General features: G+C 38.9%; 1 protein-coding gene across 9 annotated transcripts in view; it reads right to left on the reverse strand.

Moving 5' to 3' along the window:
* LOC138739226 (protocadherin Fat 3-like) overlaps positions 1-21,730 on the reverse strand; it is a 781,242-nt gene that overhangs the window by 509,134 nt on the left and 250,378 nt on the right. For all 9 annotated transcript variants that reach the window (XR_011342098.1, XM_069890851.1, XM_069890850.1 and 6 more), the window contains exon 2: positions 8,963-9,153. The gene's annotated coding sequence lies outside the window, so the exon portion shown is untranslated. The remainder of the gene's footprint in view (positions 1-8,962; positions 9,154-21,730) is intronic.

Consider the following 21,730-nt stretch of genomic DNA (forward strand, 5'->3'; position numbering starts at 1 on the left):
ATACCTTGCCCTGTGGGCTTTGTTTCTCAAACTTAAAAACAACAAATAACCCATTTACACTAAACATTGAATATTATCCAACCACATTAAAAAATATCTAGTTTTGTTCTGTAAAAACATATTTAACAGGTAAACATTTCTTACACCACAATAAACATGGGAGTGAAGAGGGAAAAATGGAGCAGATTTCAATTACAGTAGGACTTTGACCAAGTCTGCACACATGAATTTTTTTTTCCATAGAAGAGTATTTACTTTCCTACTTCACTTCTGGGAGAGAAACATCAATACATTTCAAGCTTAAACATTCTCTTCTCACCTATTTAAAATTCCCAAGAACAAGTTTATCTAAAACGTAAGCATAAATCCAATACTTTCATTTGCTCCAACACTGCAGTCCTAATAAAGCACCTTTAACTAGTTTTCCTGCTACAGTCAACAACTGGCACAACTCCCACTGCAGTTCTTGGTTCTGGGAGATTGCCAAATGAGATCCCTCTTGCAGCTACATAGAGTTGAGGTGCTGTTGTCGTAATAGCAAGGGTCAGCATAATAGTAGCACTGATGGACAGAGTAAAATGACGCATTTCGACTTACATACGTCTGGCTATAATACACATAATTTGCAATGCCATCAGTTTTTATAAAATCTTTGAATGATACAAGACAAAATGATGTCATGCCTGGATTGGCTCTTCATTTAAGCTTTTAAATGAGTAAAATTGCACTGCACTTTTTAAAATATATTTATTATTTTTTGTGGGAGTCCCAAGGAAAACTTGCATTTTTTGCCCTTGGGAAAGAGGTGGAGAACTACCTTCTTGAATTGATTAAGCCCTTCTGGAGAAGATGACTTCCAAGTTCTGATGGGGAGGCTGTTCCTGAATTTAGATCCATCCACGATGAAAGAATGATGATATATTTTCAAGTCACGACGAGAAAGCTGCAAGTTTTGGTGTTGGCTTGCACCGGAGGTGTTGCCTTCTTGATGCCAATGGTCAGGTCTTTACAAGATGAAGTGAAGAGTCAGAGATATGAGGCATGGAAACATTTTTGCCAAATTTGTCAATGTAGCTCATTTCATATACCCACCACGCTCTGCTCAAAAAAGTTGCCTCCAGGGACCTCTTTAAATATTTTCCATTTCACTTTAAATCTATGTTATCTTGTTGAAAATTCCCCTAACCTGGGAACATGAGTGTGACTTCACCTAATCTATGCACCTCATAATTTTATGCATTTTCATAAGGTCAGCCCTCAACATCCTACACTCAAATTTGAAAAGTCCCAGCCTATCCATTCTCTCCTTTTAACCCAAGCCCTCTAATCATGGTAACATGCTTCTGAATCTTTTCTGCAGCCTTTCCAGTTTGAGGACGTCCTTTGTAGTTAGGTGACCAGAATTGCACATGGGACTCCAAGTGGTCAATTAGACTCTGATACGCAATCCAGACTCAATGAACTGGTCCTTTCCCCAATGATCAGGAAAGACCTTCCCTTCAATTAATTGCTTGGTGTATTAATGAAAATTACATGCGAATTTGCTTCCACCATTCTTTTGTGCAAACCTTGGCATGCAAAAATACTCTCATGTTTCCTCTGGTTTTTTAGCCAATTAACCAACTTCCTCTCATTTGCCCAATGATCCTTCTGTCACTGTTTCAGTTTTAATTATAACATGAAGGCCTTTCATAAATTTGAGCACCTCCATTCATGCCTAGTATTTTTTTAAATGAGGAGACAATTGAGTCACGGTCGAGGACTGAATTCTTGGCTTCAGATAGTAGATTCAACCTCACTCCATTTCAATGTGTCAGATGGGCAGTTTTGTGAACTCCCAAAACAACCCTTAAATGAATAAGTTAGCTTTGCAAGTGTCTACTATGATGGAAGCTTAATTGAACTGATTTTCAGGCAGTGGCTGTATTATAAACTGTATTTTAAATGAAGAGAGAGGAGTCCTGGTCTCACTAGCATTTGATATATGGTTTGATTTGCACTGCTTAGTAAAGTGAATATTTTAGTCAGTAATTTCATTCATATGATTATTTTCCTTTATTAATTTAATTCTTAAGATTGACAACAGGCTAATAATGCAATGTAAAACAGAATGCACTTCGAGTGTAACCCCTTACTGCACCACTGCCCATACATTTAAAATGTTCATACATAAAATGGACAATTACTTATATTGGCCAGAAAAGGGAGAGTCATGAACACTGCATTAAAATTAGTGTCAGAATTGACAACTGCAGACTTTAGTATTTTGTTTCTTCTTTGATGGAAAATTTTAAAACTCTAAGGGATCATATTTGACGTTGAAATAAGTCAACAATTAATGAGAACATCTAGATTATGGCTTCCCTAATCTCCCTGGACAAACTTTTTTTTTTATTTCCAATGACCCAGGTGAACCTATACTTTCAAGATGAACTATATCAACTTGCAAAACAAGGTGTAGGAATAGGCATCGACCATACAACCTTCTTTACCTGCTTGACCATTCAATAAGATTGTGGCAGATCCTCAACTTCATCTTCCTCCAAAATTTTTGATTTGATTGAAGTCCAAAAGCTTCAGATCTATCTTAAATATACGTAACAGCTGAGCAGCCAATTTCTTCGGTAAATACATTACTTCTCCTCCAAGTCCTAAATAGCTGATGTCTTATTCAGTGTAATGTATTCACTTTCTACTCCCTCCAGTGCCAAGGAATAATAGTACAGTTTCCTCCTTATATGTGCTGTCCAGGAATGCCTAGATAACACACAAAGCTTCTCACTGTATTTTAATATCATTAATTTATTTTTTTTAATATTTATTTAAAAATGTTTTACCAAACATAGTCAATTAAAAATACAAATATAAAAGTACATTCAATAATTACTTCATGATGGTATTAACTCAATCCCAACACCCACACTCCAAAAAGAACCCCAAATAAAAAAAATGAATGGAAGTAAGAAAAGCAAGTAAAAAGATAGCAAAGAAAGAAAAGGACAATGGAATGGACTGCTGAATTCATACTCTAATTAATTTTCTTTGGAGAAGATCAACGCTGGTCTCGAGGTTTGGAAAGAACTCATCTAAAGATTTATGCCTGAATTTTGTAATTATGGTTGCAAAATTTGTAAAAATTTCATACTTATTTCATAAGTTGCAGGTAAACCTATTCAGGAGAATACAACTATGTATCTCTGCGTTCCAACATGGCATACTGAGATGTGAATCAGACTTCCAGGCAACAGCTATATTTTTTTTGGCCAATGCCAGCGCAATTTCTGTGGTGAGAGATATAATTGCTGCAAAAATTTATATTGTACTAATCTACATCTTACATAGATCATATGAATCATACTACCCCAAAATAATTCAGACCAGACTGTTCGTCAATTCTTACATTTAAGTCTGATTCCCATCTCTGTCTAGACTTGTGAGCCCCCTGTTTGGGGGTCCCCATTTGAAGTGATACATTGTTGAAGTAAATTTCTTTGTATTTCCCTTTCAAATCAGTGTCTCTAAATCACTACAAATTGGTAAAAACATTGTTGGACCCAATTTATCCCTTAGATATCCTCTTATTTTAAAATAGCAGAAAATTGTATTTTTTAGAAATTACATTTTTTTTTTAAATTGTTCAAATGACATCAATTGTCCCTGCTCATAACAATCTTCAATATATCTAATCCCTTTACATGATATAATCCTGTAAAGAGTCAGAGGAGTTTTAGGAGACAAACCCTTGTTCCAATATCTATTTATTTTATACCAAATATTTATGAAATGTTTTAGCAAAGGAGTTTCTCTCTCATCAGTTATTAATTTCATACCCCATTTATATACAAAATCCTCTGCCATTCTCTCCCCTATTATATATAACTCTATTTTCACTCATGCAGTTTTATCTCCTTCTTCAAAAAAAATAAAATGTAAGAAATCTCATCTGTGCCGCTCGATAATAATTTTTTTAAATTAGAGAGTCGTAAACCTCCCAATTCATATTTCCATCTTAATTTTTCTATAGAGACCCTCAACATCTTACTTTTCCAAAGAAATTTTCTGACATTTATTTAACTCTTGACAGAACCTGAGATAATGGTATGGGCAATGATTTAAAGAGGTATTTTACTCTTGGAAATAGGTTCTTTTTAAATTTATTTGAGTCTTCCCAAAAATGTTATAGGGAAGGCTATCCATCTATTTAAATCTTCTTCAATCTTTTTAGTAAAAGGTAAATAATTTAGTTTGTACATATTTTTAAAATGATCATCTGTACGTATCCCGAAGTATTTTACCCCATTTGCCATTTTACCCCATTTAAATAGAATATTGAGGTGGTTGCTCATGGCAGCTCGAATGAAATGAAGCATGTCTACACAACGTGAGGGTGAATCAGTAAGTAAACTTCATTTGAATCTCTTGTGCTACTTTAAATAGATGACCCACTTCCTGTTAGGGGTATGGTGGTCTAAGGGAGTGACATCAGCGCATTGTGGAGTCACTGCCTGCCCAGTGACGTACAACCAGGAAGTGGCACATCTCCCATGCAACGTGTGTCGCCAAACACAGGCTTCTGCTGAGAAGCGAAGTAGGGCCCGCACCATCTTGTATCAACTGACTGGGGCGGCAATTCAGCCCATCTAACTGTGTTGTATCTCAGTCCGCAACAGTACCTCTTTGACACCTAGTATAATTTCCTCTTGTAAGAGGCATAATTTCGCTCATCCCAAATCATTTTATAACCAAAACTTTCCCATAGTCTTCCAATCTTGAGTACAATTTCTGTAATGATGTTACTGGCTCTGTCAAATATATCAATACATCATCAGCAAATATATTAATTTTACATTCCTCCTCTGTTAATCCTAAATCCCTTGACATCTGAATCTCGATGAATTACTTCTGCAAAAGATTCTAAAATAAATAGAGATGGAAATAACAGACATCCTTGCCTGATAGATCTTGACAGATGAAAGGGTGAAGAAATGTGAGCATAGTAACGTCTAGCTTTTGGTTCATGATTTAATGCCTTGATTCAATTTATAAAAATCCGTCCTAATTCATACCTTTCCAACACTTCAAATAAAAGTCCCACTCTACTCTATCAAATGTTTTTTCCTACATCTAATGCCACAGTGACATTAGGATCACCCCTCTTTTGAGCCAGATACTCCATACAAATTAGTCTGCTTACATTGTCCGCAGATTGATTTTTTTTCCCCACAAAGTCTGTTTGATCCAAATTTATTAGTTTCGGCAAGTATTTTCCCAATCTATTTGCCGAGGCTTCTGTAATAATCTTGTAATCTGAATTTAATAATGAAATAGGTCTATATGATGAAAGATCCCTATATTTTTTGGTAACAATAATAATTTCCATTGAAAATATTTCCAGGAGAGTGTGTATTGCAAATGCCTGATTTATATAAAGGAATCAACAAGTCTTTGAATTCTTTATAAAATACAGGAGGAACACCATCTTATCCAGGAGATTTATTGCTCTGCAACAAACTCAATGCTTCCCTGATCTCTTTCTGGTAAAAAAGAGCACTTAATTCTACTTGCTCTTCCAAATCTAACCTTGGAAGTCATATTTGTGATAAAAATTCTTCTATTTTATTACATCTCCTTGAGATTATGATTGGTATAGTTCATAACAAAATGGTATAAAGGCCTCATTAATTTTATTGTATTAATCATTCTCAAGTCCTGTTCTGCTTTCAACTGCCAAGAAAGTACTTTATGAGCTCTTTCCCCCAATTCATAGAACTTCTGTTTAGTTCTTATTATCAGTTTTTCCATTTTATATATTTGTAATGTGTTTATATTCAAGCTTTTTGTTAACAAGTTGTCTGTTTTCCACCAGTATTGCTTTTTTGGAGGCCTTTTTCCAAATTCTTGCTTTATATTCAGCTTCTATTATCCTACCTTTCAATTGAGCTGACACTAAAAATAAATCTATCCTAGAATAAGAATCATGTCTATTTGAATAAAAACAATAATCTTTCTCTTATTTGAATTCTTCTCCAAGCATCCACTAAATTCAGCTCTCCATTAGTACCAAAGTGGCTTTTGCCCTCATTACTGGTCTTGTTGACCTATCTAAAACTGGATCTAGACAAAAATTAAAATCTCCTCCTACTAAAATATTTTCAAAGGCATTTACTAGGTTAGGAAATATTTCTTGAATAAAACTCTCATCATCAATATTTGGTGCATAGATATTTATAAGGGTCCAGGATTCCAAGTATATTTGACAATGCACAATAACATAGCTACCTGCAAGATCGGTTACTACATTTTGTACACTAACTGGAAGATTTTTATCTATCAAAATTGTCACTCCATTTGCTTTTGCATTAAACGAAGAGGCAAAAATTTGTACCACCCAATCTCTTTTTAAACTTTTGATGCTCTTTCTCAATTAAATGGGTTTCAATCCTATTTATGTAAAATATGTGGAAATACTCTCTTTCAATTCATTGTTCCATTTAACCCATTAAAATAAAACCTATATATTTCACTGCATTATTCATCTCCTCAGAGGTGTTTCACAACATCTACTTATTCCCCCTTCACCTCATCCCACGTGTCTCCTCCAATAAATTACTCAAATTTTATCCTCCATGGTAGAGCAAACACCTTCCAGCACTCCAAACAGAAGAGCGTACCATTAATATAGTATACATAACACACAAAATTATACAAACTACAAGAATTCCCCCCCACCCACCCACCCCTATTAGTGTTGTTTAAAATAATACACTACCCCTCTCCATTTTACAGGTTGCAGCTAGTGCCACAAAAACACACATGACTCAACAGTCATCAGTTCTCCATTACTCCAAAAACCCCTGGATGATCACCATATATTTGTTAATCATCCTTTCATGTCAAAAAATATTATTTTAATGAACCAAAAGAAACAAAATTTTGTTAGCCATTCGGCCAATTTAACAATCGCCAGTGTTTCCTGTATCTTTTCTGTATCTTCCCCCCCCCCCCCCAACCCCCAAAGAGAGTTTTAAAACGGGGTTAAAATCTTTCCTTCACTTCAATAATTCTGGACATAGTCTGGGTAAAATAAGACTCTAGATCCTTGATAATCAAGCGGACCATTTCTTGCTTTTGCTCCTGCTGCCTCTGTCTTGATAACTCAGACATTAAATCAGTTTGGAAGTTGGATTTTGGTCTGGCAATGGTACATCATTTCTGCTCCCAAAATTTCTGGTATCCAATCTTGGAAAAAAAATTGAATCTTGGCCTTCAACATCCTCCTTGAGGCCAACAATTTTAATGTTACTTCTATTAAAGTTTTCTAATATATTCACCTTATCCTAAAGCTTTTTTTTCTTTCCTTAGTGCATGTTCATTTTCCACTTTTCCCACTCTATCCTATACATCTTCCACATTTTTGTTCCTTTCATCCATATTGTCCCATGTAACTTGCATCTTTTTCACAATAGCAAAATATTTTTTTTACTGTTTATTTCTACTTTTAAAATCTCCCCTCAGTTCTCTCAACAACTTTAACTTGCTTCTCTCTCATTTGTGTGTAGCACCAATACATCTATTTTTAGCTTCTCCCTCTCAAACTGCAGAGTGAATTCTATTTACAACTTTCCTGGACTAGTGGTCCTTTAATGTCCCACCAACATTTACTTTATACCAACATCATCCCTTAAACACAAGAATAAATGTAACAATTTCTAATTTAAAATAACCTTGTGTTCCTTTAATGTCCCACCAACATTTACCTTGTACCAATATCATCCCTGAAACACAAGAATAAATTTAACAATTTCTGATTTAAAATAGCCTTTAAACCTATTTTAACTTGTTTTATTCCCACGAGTTTCTGCTGTTAATTGATCTCATTTGCATTTCCTTCTGATTCAATTTTCTTCCTTCTTTTCTCTCCTTTTTCTGCATTGCAAAATTTGTCTCATCCAGTATGTTTTAATCATACAGATGAAAGTTTATTGATACAAATTATTAACTCCTTCTTTCTCATAGAAAGATAGAAGATAGGAGCAGGAGTAGGTCATTCGACCCTTCGAGCCTGCTCCGCCATTCAACGAGATCATGGCTGATCTTAAAGTTCAGTACCCTGTCCCCACCTTCTCTCCGTAACCTTTAATACCCTTATACTGAAGAAATATATCTAATTCCCTCTTAAATATATTTAATGAACCTGCCTCTACTGCCCTCTGTGGCAATGAATTCCACAGATTCACCACCCTCTGGGTAAAGAAATTCCTCCTCATCTCGGTCCTAAATGGTTTGCCTATTATCCTCAAACCATGGCCCCGGGTTCTGGACTCCCCCATCTTTGGCAACATCCCTTCCGCATCCATTCTATAAAGTCCTGCCAGAATTTTATATGTCTCTATGAGATCCCCTCTCAATCTTCTAAACTCCAGCGAGTACAATCCCAAATTGCACAATCTTTCCTCATAAGTTATTCCTGCCATGCCTGGTGAATCGCCTCTGCACTCCCTCCATTGCAAGAACATCCTTCCTTAGATAAGGTGACCAAAACTGCACACAATACTCCAGGTGTGGTCTCACCAAGGCCCTGACAGCTGCAGTAAGGTATCCTTGTTCCTATACTCAAACCCTCTTGATATGAAGGCCAACATACCATTTGCCTTTTTAACCGCCTGCTGTACCTGCATGCTCCATAGATGCTACCTAACCTTCTGAGTATTTCTCGCATTTTCCCTTTCTGGTTCACATTTGTATCATATGAAGAGTATGGTGTTTGCAAAAAAAAAACTTGCTCTTACGTTCACATTCACAATTGTGAAATGGGTTCAGTTCCCATGCAAACAAAAAGGAATTAAAATCATCATTAAATAAAGCTAAATTAAGCAGCTGGAATCAGTTAAGATAATTGCGAATGCAAAAGACTTGTATAAAATCTCAGTGCCATTTATGTGAGGAACCTGATTAAGCTTACTCAGTCTGGTCTAAGTGTGATTAGTGACACACACAAACGATTCCTGCTTGTTCTCCAAAACGTCCCAATAATCCACACAGTTGTAGGGCAAGCTTTCATCAGATGAATTGTATCGGATCATGAAGTCAGCTCATCTCCACGATCTCAGCAGCAATTAGAGATGGACAATAAAAACTGCTCTTCATCGGTTCCTATGAATGAATAAAAAATTACTGTTACATAGGTTAGGTAGTCACATCAGATGTATTTTCAGTCCTATACAAAAGCACTGAGGAAAACTGTAAATAGTGCAACTGACAAAATACTGAACAGTGGGAGATAATAATAGAATAGAACTTGGTTATTCCATCTTAAATCACATCACCAAACATCTTGTTCATTTGTCATTCCAAACCCAATTGCAAACTTTTTCCAACTTAGGTACATGCTTAAATCACATTGGACCTCCGACTTTTCCAATACTGATAAAGTCAGCGAGACCAGGCAACATACCTGGTTGAGTACTGAAGGACTGGGCAGACCAACTGACAGAAGTTCTTACCAGTATTTTAAAAATGTAATTACAGCATGCCATGGGTTTGAAGGCAGCCACTATCATCTGAGTAGCAGAGAGGGTGACAATAATAGACCTCATTGACTACTGCACCATGATAGCAGAGAGGGTGACAATAATAGACCTCATTGACTACTGCACCATGACACTGACCTCCACCATTATGAAATGCTTCAAGCATCTGATGATAGATTGCAATAAAGCACATTTTGCAGAGATACTGGACCCATTTCAATTTAGCTATATATAGAAGAAACTATTGTGCTATGGCCTTGTCCATCCACTCCATCCTGACCCACCTGGAGAACAACGCCAGGCTGCTGTCCATCAACTTCAGCTCAGTGTTTAATACAATAATTTCCTAAAGTAAAAGCACAATGCTGGAGAAATTCACCAAGTCAAATAGTGCCCTTTATGTAGCAAAGATAAAAATACATAACAAAGATAAAAATACATAACCAACATGAGCTTTCCATCAACGTACCATTTCCCAGAAACTGGTGGAAAAGCTGCCCTTGCTCAGACTGAACACCCCTCTCGGTAACTGTGATCTTTCCGTTATGAAGTCCAGAATCCAGTCTGTCTGGTTCAGCAACAGAACGTCAAGCACCGTCACGCTGAGCACTGGAGTACCTTCGGGCTGTGTGCTCAGCCTGCTCCTGTTTACATTACTGACTGATGATTGCAACCTCAGATCCATCTCCAACAGTCATCAAGCTTGCAGCAATTGGCATCAACAGCAACAATGATAAAGTCACACTGCAGAGGAGCAGTGGAAAATCTTGTGAGAATAAAAACCGGAGTCTCAACGTGGACAAGACAAAGGAGATGATTGTTGGCTCCAGAAGGAACAGGAATAACCAACCTCCACCACACATTAATAACTTGGTAGTGGAGAGAGTAGGGACCATCAAGTTTCTTAGATTCCACTTACGTGGTCTCTCCTAGACACACAACATCCCCTCACTTTTCAAGAAGGCACGATAGCAACTGCACTTGCTAAGAAGAATGAAGCTACCACCCACCATCATGTCAACTTTCTATCAAGAACATCCTGTTCAGCTGGATCACAGTGTGGTACGGTTTCTGTAGAGAATTGGATCAGAGTTCAATCCACAGGACCATAAGAGCAGTAGAGAGGATTTCTGGGTTCTCCATCCCCTCCACCGACGTGATCTACCGGGATCGTTGTCTGAAGAGGTTGCACAAAATCTGTGAAGACCCCTTCCACCCCACACACAGCATCTTTCAGCTACTCCCATTGGGAAAGTAATGCAGGAGTATCAGAGCCAGTATCAGTAGGCTGAGAAACAACATCTTACCACGGGCATTGAGACTGCTGAACGACTAAAAGAACTGCTCACACTAACCCTCCAAGAGTCTACAATTTATTGAAATATACACACACACATACAAATATACATACATTTTGTATATGTATCCTTGTCTGTAAGGGTGTTATATCTGGTTGTGTGTTTGCATGTTTTTGCACCGAGGACTGGAGAATGCTGTTTTGTCACGTTGTAATTGTAATGATAGATATGGTCTTTGCCCTCAGACAGCTCCAAGAAAAGTGCAGAGAACATAACAAAGGACTCTACATCACCTTTGTTGACCTCACCAAAGCCTTCGACACCGTGAGCAGGAAAGGGCTTTGGCAAATACTAGAGCGCATCGGATGTCCCCCAAAGTTCCTCAACATGATTATCCAACTGCACGAAAACCAACAAGGTCGGGTCAGATACAGCAATGAGCTCTCTGAACCCTTCTCCATTAACAATGGCGTGAAGCAAGGCTGTGTTCTCGCACCAACCCTCTTTTCAATCTTCTTCAGCATGATGCTGAACCAAGCCATGAAAGACCCCAACAATGAAGACGCTGTTTACATCCGGTACCGCACGGATGGCAGTCTCTTCAATCTGAGGCGCCTGCAAGCTCACACCAAGACACAAGAGAAACTTGTCCGTGAACTACTCTTTGCAGATGATGCCGCTTTAGTTGCCCATTCAGAGCCAGCTCTTCAGCGCTTGACGTCCTGCTTTGCGGAAACTGCCAAAATGTTTGGCCTGGAAGTCAGCCTGAAGAAAACTGAGGTCCTCCATCAGCCAGCTCCCCACCATGACTACCAGCCCCCCCACATCTCCATCGGGCACACAAAACTCAAAACGGTCAACCAGTTTACCTATCTCGGCTGCACCATTTCATCAGATGCAAGGATCGACAATGAGATAGACAACAGACTCGCCAAGGCAAGTAGCGCCTTTGGAAGACTACACAAAAGAGTCTGGAAAAACAACCAACTGAAAAACCTCACAAAGATAAGCGTATACAGAGCCGTTGTCATACCCACACTCCTGTTCGGCTCCGAATCATGGGTCCTCTACCGGCACCACCTACGGCTCCTAGAACGCTTCCACCAGCGTTGTCTCCGCTCCATCCTCAACATCCATTGGAGCGCTCACACCCCTAACGTCGAGGTACTCGAGATGGCAGAGGTCGACAGCATCGAGTCCACGCTGCTGAAGATCCAGCTGCGCTGGATGGGTCACGTCTCCAGAATGGAGGACCATCGCCTTCCCAAGATCGTATTATATGGCGAGCTCTCCACTGGCCACCGTGACAGAGGTGCACCAAAGAAAAGGTACAAGGACTGCCTAAAGAAATCTCTTGGTGCCTGCCACATTGACCACCGCCAGTGGGCTGATAACGCCTCAAACCGTGCATCTTGGCGCCTCACAGTTTGGCGGGCAGCAGCCTCCTTTGAAGAAGACTGCAGAGCCCACCTCACTGACAAAAGGCAAAGGAGGTAAAACCCAACACCCAACCCCAACCAACCAATTTTCCCTTGCAACCGCTGCAATCGTGTCTGCCTGTCCCGCATCGGACTGGTCAGCCACAAACGAGCCTGCAGCTGACGTGGACTTTTTACCCCCTCCATAAATCTTCGTCCGCGAAGCCAAGCCAAAGAAAGAAAAAAGAAAAAGATAAACTTGAACAATAGCCCTTCTTTTTTCCCCACAAGTGGTTTCTGACTTGGAACATTCTCTGCATTTTATTTTTATTTCAGATTTCTATAATATGCAATGCTTTGCATATGCAAATAATATTCACATGGATTGTTAAAAAAATGCTTGCAATGTGTTACTAATATGCAAAATACTACAAATACCTCTTATTTGGCTATTTTTGTAATCAAACAAAAAATTTGTAAAATGAACTAAACCACCTGATCGACAAAAGGACCAAAAGAGAGAATTTATTGAATGCTTTCATATTTATATATTGATCTTTGCAATTTATTGAACTTTTTGATATATTTAAATGAAGAGCTAATTTGAAAAAGAATGGAGAAAATGAATTAGTACACGAGGATGTTATAGGACTAAACGTATTTTTTTATATAGTGTAAGGTAAAACATCATGAGATGGGAATGTGTAAGGAGTTACCCTGTGCAGGGCTGTAACAAGATGTGAATGCATCCTTGTACTTACAAGATAAGAGAGACATTGATGGATTGAGAGGCAGGAAGCTAGCAGGGAAAGGATAGCAACAGTTTTAGTCATTGGACAAGTAATGATATGATGATGTTCTAAGCACGTATCCAAGGGTATAAAAAAAATCACCAATTTGCTGATAACGGCAGAATGCATTCTCCAACTAACATTGTTAGTTGCAAGTGTTACAATCCGGTAATAAAGAACAAAGAACCCTGATTTCGACTCAGTCTGGTGTTTGTCTCACTCATTCATGAACAAAGCAGACCTAACAATAGTTACTGATTTAGATGACTTTTACTTTTCAAATATTTGTAATATTTGCACATTCCTAAGTTCCAGAACAGAGGGAAAGTAAATTGGATAAAGCTGCTTTCCAATTGATTTTGCTACCACTTTCAGAGCAGCTCTGTTCATAAAAGTAGTCATGCAAAGTGAACTTGAACATGAGCAACTGAGGGTACTTCAGCTGGTATTGGGAATTTGGAACCAATTTGTTCTCTGATTTTGACAGAATTGACTCTGGGTAAACAGCAGGAATGAGAGAAACATGTTATAGAGCTAATCACTGAAACCGACTCTGAACTAAATGTCAGTGTCATCAGACGGTCCCCTGAGAAGTAAACAGATGGGCAGGTTCAAGACACTGATGTCCTGCCTCACCCACTACAGCCTCCCCAGGTGGCCGTGCCCCACAGTGTCACCCCATACTGGACCAGAACAGTAATCCAGTGCAAGAACAACTCATTTGTCTTCAAGGGCAACTTCAAAAGTGGTAGATGAAATGGAGCAACCTTTCAGTAAGCAGAGCAGAGCCATAATGCATGTAGCGCGAGGATGCGAAATAGTGAACAATGAAAACCTTAAAGGACTCAACGAGTGAGGGAGCAACCTGATGGGGAATTGAGGAGTCAGCGTTTTGCTTGAACCATATGACGAAAAGGAACAAAATACAGAGTGGCATGGTTGGCATAGCAGTGAGTGCCTGGGTTCGAATCTCATGCTGTTCTCCCTGTGTCTGCATGGATTTTCTCCAGGGGCTCTGGTTTCCTCCCATCCTTCAAAAATGTACCGGGGTGTAGGTTAATGCGGTGCAAAATGGGCAGTACAGACTCGTAGGGTGTTAGGTCTGCTTTGTTCATGAATGAGTGAGTCAGACACCAGACTGAGTCGAAATCAAGGTTCTTTGTTCTTTATTGCCGGATTGTAACACTTGCAACTAACAGTGTTAGTTGGAGAAGGCGCATTCTGCCGTTATCAGCAAGTGGTGTTTTTTATATACCTTAGGATACGTACTTAGTAAATTATCATACCATGACATTGTCCAATGAATAAACTGTTGCTATCCTTCTCTGCTAGTTTCCTGCACATCAATTTGTCATCCCCCCTCTTATCTTGAGAGTACAAGGTCACAACTGCATCTTGTTACGGCCCAGCACTGGGTGACTCCTTCTACATTCCCAGCTCATGATGTTTTTACCTAACAAGGGCCAAGTTGGCCTGTTAGAGTGCTGTATGACCAACTTAATTGAAATTTTATAATCAGGCCAAAATGTATTGATTTTCAAGTTAGTGTTATTATAGAAGGTTCTGAACGTAGTAACCCTGTATATTTAACGCCAATCACATCCTTCTTTATGCAAAGCTATGTGACACTTGTGCGGAAGCTGCCGGCTACCATTCCTCACCTGCAGTTGCTAACTGCATGCTGCAAGCAAAACCACCATTATGGCAGCCTTTGAATCGATCATTCAGCAGCTAGAGAAAGCCCTCTCCATAAGGTACAGCAGTATGACAAAAATGACCGAGTACTGTGTTTATACTTTATGGTTCTGAGATTTTCACAAAGGTTATCGAGTGGAACGAATGAGCATCATCCATTTCCACGAGGGAAACAAGTGATGCCGCTTTAATAGTGACTCATTGGCTAAGCAACTGATGCCAGTAAAACTGAAAGGATGCGGACATGAATAGCAGTGCCAGGAAGTGCTCAGTCCACTTTTGTTTTTGAAATGATTTCACCTAGATAAATCATGAGTACATTATGCAAAATAGATTTAATACAATGTGCACATAAAAAGGGTATTACTTCATCCAATTTCTTGCCTTAATTTTCCACGCAGCATTCATAGATTTTGCCCATTACTCAAATATTGGGGAATTTATTAAAAGGAGAAAATTGGTGTCATGGGAAATATCTCAAATATAAAATGAATAGGTTTCATGGCAGGAAGCAAGGGGCACATCAAATCATGGGACAGATAAAATCAAATAAAATGAGATTTACAAATCTAAATCAAATTTGATGTAAATTCACAACTTTCCGCGAGCTCGTGTGGTCTAGCATAATTAAGGACAAGCCTGAGGAAACCAGCTGAAGTGCCTGAACATACTCTTATACCTTTCTTCCCTGTCGGACCAGGCACCAACCCACCATCCAAATGTTGTAAAGCATCACTTTGCTTCTCAGTGCATCTACCTTTATTCAATTCAATGTGGAACAGAGGCTTTGATGCCCAAACATTTTGAATCAATCGCTGGAGAAATCTACAGCTTCAGAAGCCAATGAACAATTAGCTGCTATGGGATTTGGAAAAATGAATTTTTAAGTGGCGAATCGTTAAAATAAATAAATAGATAGAACATTAGATTATCAGTGTTCCAAAAAACAGAAGGCTGGAAACATGTCTGAAAACAATTTGATTGGCAACTTTATTTCACAGGTATACCTTAATTAATAGATCATTCAGATGCATCAATCATTAGTAAGCATCAAGTTTGAGTAATTTTCAGTCCTTCTGAAAATAACCGACATTATTAAATTCACACCCACAATTTTCAGAAGGGATTTGACCACTGACTCCTGCCATCAGGAAGCTTAGGCAATCTGACACCACTGGCAGAAGCACAGACATGGAAATGAACAGCCTCCAGATCCTTAGAGCAAGGAGGGAACACCCAGAAATAGATCCATTAAAACACTAGAAGACTGAAATGATGCAGCTTGGGAAGGCATGGCCCAAAGTAATGCTTCAAGGTCTGGTCCAATGTTGCAAGATGCTTAATAACATTCACTGTACAGAAGGAGAATCAGTGAAAGAGCAACAAAATTCCTTTTACCAACAAATACTGAATTACATTTTCACATTTATCACTCTGCCAGCATTCACAGACACACTCATCTTGCTCTTTAGCCAATACAGTTATCCCACACACATTGCCTCTCCCTCATTAATCCTCATCCTCATGTAAAGGTTACACCCAAAAGCAATATGGAAAAGCAGACTTATGGGAGATGTAGCAGGAGCTTGAAGTAAATCATGGGAGCAGTTGTTGCAAGAGATCGAGGTCCTAGCTGTTAAATTTACCCTGCGTCACTGATCATAGAAAATTGAGGACATGTTCATATTTATCTTCTGACTTCTTCCACCTTATTTTCTCACCTTGCAGATGATGTAAATGTGCAACAAATGTGCAAAAATGTACTTCCCTCGTTAACTCAAGGTGCCTTGATCATGTTAGATACCCAAGAAGTGTCATTTGATCTGTCAGTCATACATCAGCTCAGATTATGGCGCTCAACTGGGTGTGAAAGTACTTCAGGGATAGGAGCGGCATGTTTGGCCACCAAGTAGGAGTGGACAGGAGCCAGCCAGCTACAGAGTGGAAAAAGTGGAGTGGGAGGGCAAGCTCTGTGTCATTCCCCAAACAGATAAGGTCATACAAAGCTGCCCTTCTGAGGAGAGACAAAGGCGAAACAATCCAACTGATCAACAGACATAGCCTAATATTTGGTATGCCAGCCCGAAAGTCTTTGAGAAATATCGAAAATCACGAAGGAAGCAGTTCAGGCTACATGGGGCCCAGAGGCCATCATTACCAAAACAGGGGTGATGGCTATTTTTCTGCCTATTATCCTACTACTGGCAATAGCATTGAGGCATTTGAGCAAGTTTGCCAGTCGATCACTGGGCCAGGGAGTTTCATTGTCTCTGCAAGACAAGTCGGTCAATCTTCTTTCTCAGGACCTATTGCCTTTGTGCTTTGACTCTGTCACTCTTGCATTACCATTGCAGTTTACCATCAGTCAACTATCCCAGATAGTTGTGCATCATGCAAGAGGGCACATGCATCTACAACCTTCTTCACTTCAAGGGAGCAACCAACCACCAGGTGGATTGGAGCCATGGTAAATATTACAGGGAACCAGAAAATATGCAAATGAATGGAAAACAGGCACTAAAACGATGCCCAAACATGATATGCCAATGACTCTTGACTGGACATAGAAAATAGCTTTGCACATTAATTTATTTGCTTCAGACTTTTGTGATGAGTGCCACAAGTGGAACACCACTACACAGTAATATAGGGAAGACAATATGTATCTATGCATGTTTAATTTTCGCTTTGCTTGATTCAAGAACATACTCAAACCTTAGCTGAAGAAATGCTACATTCCAATGGATTCCCAGAAAGTGGAGTGGGAGAATTTGGGATGGTATTGTGAGTGAGCCTGGAAGCCATGCATTGGGAGCCCACAGAAGCTGTCAAACTACCTGTCCCATTCTAGGGAAACCTAAAGTTCACACACAGGTCTAGCACAAAACCACTGTAGAAACAAGTGATCCTTGATCCCAAGCAACAGCCGAAAGAGGAAGAAAACACTTCATAAAGATTTGGTGGGTGCTTTTGATATTCATTGTGAGGAGTTGTTATTAGCCTTTGCAGATTGTAAAAACTGATCTGCTTTTTATGGCCACTGAATCTTTCTTGTCTTGTGGAGGATGGAGGAAAGAGTTTGAAAAAAAGAAAGGAAGATAGATGTGTGAGAGTGCAATCATGAGTGAGTTCTATTCTTCCCGTCACAGTGAATTCCTGGTTTATGGTGATCTACAGAAGATTGGTGGTGGGAGAATGAGTTTTATTATTGCAATTGAACATTAGGGTAAAATGATGAAACTTCCACTCAATGCAACTGGTCACTGCCAGACATCGGTCTGGTAATTTGTCACTTGTCATTACAAGAGCACATACATTCAAGTGTCAATGTAACTAATGAAATATGCTTCACTTCTGAGCCTGAATCTAAACCCATCGGAGTAAGGTTTTTGTTGGCAATATATTTGGGGATGAGGGGGCTGTGGAAGGGGAGGAAGAAGATGGATGTTTTCTCCCTCACTTTTTGAACACCTAGGACTGTGTATGCATGATTGCCAGATTACAGACAACAGGATGATAAAACACAATGGCCTCTTCAGAGATCACTGCAGGATATTTCCAAAGCTCCAAACAGAATCTTGATGGTCCAATTGCACCCTGCACTAATGCTCAGATTGTGATTGCAGTATGTGTCATTACCAGGTGTTTGAACACAAGACCAAACAACATAGCCTTCATCCCTCCCTTTAAACAGAGAGATTTTGAATGCTCCATACCCAGTGTGCAACAAATTGGCACCTGGATTGATCTCAAGCCAAAGTAATTCAGGTCAAAGGTAACTTCCATCTTTACAGACAGAGAAGCCTGGGTGTGAGTACATGTCTGGTGCTCAGCTGCAGAGATAAACTACTGTTGGACTGACATTGAAAACCTTACTCAACTTACACAGGTGGGTGGGAGGGTGACCCCGAGATGACACTTGGCAAATAAACTATCCTGACCCAGACCCATTTCTTTCACTGTTTCCTCATTTCCATCAGGTTGTTTGGTTTTTATCTCTCCCTCTTGCTCCTATCCATGCTGAAAGCCCAGAAGTGCTACTTCCAAGGCTCCCACATTCCAAATAAGAGACAAGATTACACTCCACAGAAAACCTAAATAAGGGAACAATTTTAATTTCTTCATTGGTATCTGATCAACAGTAAATTCAAATTCACAATTAAATTACAACAATAACTTGAAATATTATTCAGATTTTTTGTCAAAGGAAGAGCACTACTTTGATAAAAACTTAACATAAACCCAAAAGGAAGCCAAGAAGAACATTCATTATTTGTTGTTTGACTGAAACCCATAGGTAACTGTACACCTGCAAGCAATGTTATCCCTTGTGCTCAAGTGCAAAGAAAACCAGCTGAATATTGGACAAGTTGTAGGTTTGGGAGGAGTGACAGGAGAATACAAATGAGAAAGATGCTGTTTATATTTTGCAGGAACAATTTTGGAATGGAAAAGTCATCAGAAATACCAAAAAGGTGAATCAAAAATGACATTCCCATATTGCAAGAATAAGTTAAAATCAGTAATTCACCTCAACACTGAACTGCATGCACATTTACCAATGACTCATCAGCAAGGTCTCTAAACTATTTCAACATTCATCAAAGTCATAAAGAGAACAGTTACATTACGTCTTTCTAAGTTCCTAGATTTACAAAGAACACTCCATCAGTATCCTGAGCACAGGATGAATGGGAACTTTCATCAGTCATTTCATTTTAAAATCATTACACTGACTGCAGCAATTTCACATCATCTGAAAACATATATAATGCTAAATCATTAACAGACAAGCTTGCTAAGGTACATCTAAACACAGCAATAAATCAAAACATTGACATCAAAATCTAAATATAGCTGCCCTAATATGTCAAAGACACTCATGGATTTTCATCAAAATCTGAATTTTATTGTCATAAATCATGAAATTTGGTGTTTTGCTGCAGCATCATAGCGTAAACATTCATATTATAACCATCATACGCCATTACGATAAAAAATAAAAATAATAGTGCACAAAAAGTAAGGCAACTTCTTTGGTTCATTGAATATTCAGGAATCTAATGGCAGTGGGGAAGAAGTTGTCTTTGTGCCACTGAGTGCTCGTGTTTAGGCTCCTGTACCTTTCCCACCCCCCCCCCCACCCCCCGATGGTAGCAGAGCGAAGAGGGCATGGCCTGGGTAGTGGCAATCTTTGATTGTAGAGTCTGCTTTTTTACCACACTATCTTATGTAGATGTCCTCGATGGAGTGAAGTCTGGAGCCTGCGATGTCTCAGGCCAAGTTAACAACCTTCTGAAAGTTGGCACCTCTATACCAGGCAATGATGCAACCAGACAGAATGTTCTCTGCTGTACACCTGTGGAAGTTTTTTGAGTTTTCGGTGACATAATGAATATCCTCAGACACCTCACAAAGTATAGCCGCTGGTGAGCTGGTGATGCATCAATGTGGAGGCTCCAGGACAGATCCTTGGAAATGTTGGAACCCACAACTTTGAAGATCTTAACTCTCTCTACTATAGAGCCCTCAATGAGGAATGGGTCATGTTCCCCTGACTTCCTCCTGAAGTCTACAATCATCTGCTAGGTTTTGCTGATGTTGAACACAAGGTTGTTGTCGTTACACCATTCCACGAGCTGATCCATCTCCCTCCTGTACACTTCCTTACTGCCGTTTATGATTCTGGCGGACAACTGTGGAGTCATCGACAAACTTGTAGGTAACATTGGAATTGTGCCTAGCCACACAGTCGTGGGTATATAATGAGTAAAGCAGTGGGCTAAGCACGCATCCTTTGGGTGCCCGTGTTGATGATCAGTGAGAAGGAGATGTTCTTTCTAATTTATATTGACTGTGGTCTTCTGATGAGAAAGTCTTTCTTTTTCAATCTTTTTATTAATCATATTATTAAACAATACATGAGGAGAATAGTACATAATCAAGAAAGAAAAAAAATCACTATATGACATCATATAGCATATTCCATTATACCACAATTAACGAATATATTCTCATCTCCTCAAAGTGAAATCTTCAAATAAAAAAGAAAAAAATTATATAAAACCCCCACGTAATCCAAGAAAAAAAAACAAAGACTGGGCAGCCTATCCTAAGAATTTATTAATAAAAATTAATGGTCTGGTCTTCACCAACAAAGAGAAAGGAAATAAAATTAAATTTAGTATGAAAGGACAAATAATGATACTAACTAATTCATGTGGAAATAATTTATAAAAGGGTCACCAAGTCGCTTCAAATTTAACAGAAATATCAAATACACAACTCTTAACTTTCTCTAACCTTAAACATAATTTGAGAGAACCATTGAGTCAAACAAAGTAGGTGGATTAGACTATTTCCATTTAAACAAGATAGTTCTTCAAGCCAATCTTGAAATATAATTCCAAAAATTGCAGACAATCAGCTCGGTTGCAATCTGATATCCAGTATAGCTGATAATCTTAAAAATCTGTCCAATACCTCCCAAAATAAGACCCGACCAAAACATACAAGTTAGAGAAGAGACTCTTTTGATTTACATCTATCACAAATAGGACTAACCTTGGGAAAATAATACGGGTCAATTTGTCTTTTGACATACGAGTGCCAATATGGAAAAAGCTCTAACACCTGTGATGGCACTTTCAGGGAATTATGTATCTGTATTCCCTGGTCCCTCTGTTCTACCACACTCCTCAGTGCCCTACCATTTACCATGCATGTCTTTTCTTGGTTTGTCCTTCCAAAAATGCAACACCTCACACTTGTCTCCATTAAATACCATCTGCCATTTTTAATCCCATTTTTCCAGATGATCAAGATCCCTCTACAAGCTTTGAAAACCTTCTTCCCTGTCCACAATACCTCAAATCTTAGTGTCATCTGCAAACTTGCTGCTCCAATTTACCACAGTATCATCCAGATCATTGATATAGATGACAAACAATAATCGTCTCAGCACTGATCCCTGAGGCACACTACTAATCACAAGCCTC

Source organism: Narcine bancroftii, chromosome 7, assembly GCF_036971445.1.
Source record: "Narcine bancroftii isolate sNarBan1 chromosome 7, sNarBan1.hap1, whole genome shotgun sequence".
In the NCBI taxonomy this organism is placed as follows: domain Eukaryota; kingdom Metazoa; phylum Chordata; class Chondrichthyes; order Torpediniformes; family Narcinidae; genus Narcine; species Narcine bancroftii.